Raw genomic sequence first — 2,095 nt, forward strand, 5'->3', positions numbered from 1 at the left:
GGCTGGACAATTGGACAGCTGTGGGAGGCAGATTCAAGCTGCTGGAAAGGAATAACGCGAAAGAGTTTGCAAATCACAAGTAAAGGTATATTTCTCATCACAGTTTTTATCTAAATACAAAGCTGAATCCTGAATGGGAATTGAAACTTGTTAAATTCCGCTGTGCATGTTTAAGTAAATTCCCAACAGTCGCTACATTTCTTAAAAGTACATACGGGATCGAAACGGACACCGTATGCGAAAGTCACACTCAGTTCTTCGATCGCCGACAATCTAAGGATTCTATATAAGCAAGTGGTTGTTCTTCCACAAATGGCCAAAATCACTCATATGACGCAAGGAAAAGAGTGGGTTCAATCCAAAAGGACCGCTACATTTCTGAAAAGTACTTATGGGCCCAAAATGGACACCATACGCAAAAGTCACACTTAGTTCCTCGATCGTCGACAATCCAAGCATTCCAAATAAGCAAGGGCTTATTATTCCACAAATGGCCAAAATCCCTCATACGTTGTGAGGAATAAGGGTGGGTTCAATCCAAAAGGATCCCTACATTTTTGAAAAGTACTTATGGGCCCAAAACTGACACCGTATGCAAAAGTCACACTTAGTTCTTCGATCGCCGACAATCCAAGCATTCCAAATAAGCAAGTGCTTGTTGTTCCACAAATGGCTAAAATCCCTTATACGTCATGAGGAGAAGGGTGGGTTCAATCCAAAAGGATCGCTATATTTTCAAATAGAACTTATGGGCCTAAAACGGACACCGTATGCAAAAGTCACACTCAGTTCTTCGATCGTCGACAATCCAAGCATTCCAAAAAAGCATGTACTTGTTGTTCCACAACTGGTCGAAATCCCTTATACATCGTGAGGAAAAGGGTGGATTCAATCCAAATTGATCGCTACATTTCCAAAACATACTTATGGGCCCAAAACGGACACCGTATGCAAAAGTCACACTCAGTTTTTCGATCGTCGACAATCCAAGAAATCCAAAAAAGCAAGTGCTTGTTGTTCCACAATGGATTGAAATCCCTCTTACATCATGAAGAAAAGGGTGGATTCAATGCGAAAGGATTGCTACATTTCCGAAAAGTACTTATGGGCCCAAAACGAACACCCTATGCAAAAGTCACACTCAGTTCTTCGATCGCCTACAATCTAAGCATTCCAAATAAGCAAGTGCTTCTTTTTCCACAAATGGCATAAATCCCTCATAACACACGAGGAAAAGGATGGGATCAAACCAAAAGGTTCGCTACATTTTCAAAAAGTACTTGTGGGCCCAAAACGGACACCATATGCAAAAATCACGCTCAGTTATTCGATCGTTGACAATCCAAGCATTCCAAATAAGCAAGTGCTTGTTCTTCCACAAATGGCAAAGATCCCTCATACGACATGAAGAAAAGGGTGGGTTCAATCCAAAAGGATCGCTACATTTCGGAAAAGTACTTATGGGCCCAAAACGGACACCATATGTGAAAGTCACACTTAGTTCTTCAATCGCTGACAATCCAAGCATTCCAAATATGTAAGAGCTTGTTCTTCCACAAATGATCGAAATCCCTCATACGATGCGAGGAAAAGCGTGGCTTCAATCCAAAAGGATCGCTACAATTCCAAAAAGTACTTATGGGCCCAAAACGGACACCATATACAAAAGTCACACTTAGTTCTTCGATCGCCGACGAGCCAAGCATTCCAAATAAGCAAGTGCTTGTTTTTCCACAAATGGTTCAAATCACTCATACCACGCGAGGAAAAGGGTTGGTTCAATCCAAAAGGATCGATACATTTTCAAAAAGTACATATGGACCGAAAACGAACACCGTATGCAAAAGTCACACTTAGTTCTTCGATCACCGACAATCCAAGCATTCCAAATAAGTAAGTGCTTGTTGTTCCACAAATGGTCGAAATCACTCATACGATGTGAGGAAAATGGTGGGTTCAATCCAAAAGGATCGATACGTTTTCAAAAAGTACATATGGGCCCAAAACGGACACCGTATGCAAAAGTCAACTCAGTTCTTCGATCGTCGACAATCCAAGCATTCCAAATAAGCAAGTGCTTGTTGTTCCACAAATG

This window comes from Olea europaea, chromosome 14 (genome assembly GCF_002742605.1).
Source record: "Olea europaea var. sylvestris chromosome 14, O_europaea_v1, whole genome shotgun sequence".
NCBI lineage: Eukaryota > Viridiplantae > Streptophyta > Magnoliopsida > Lamiales > Oleaceae > Olea > Olea europaea.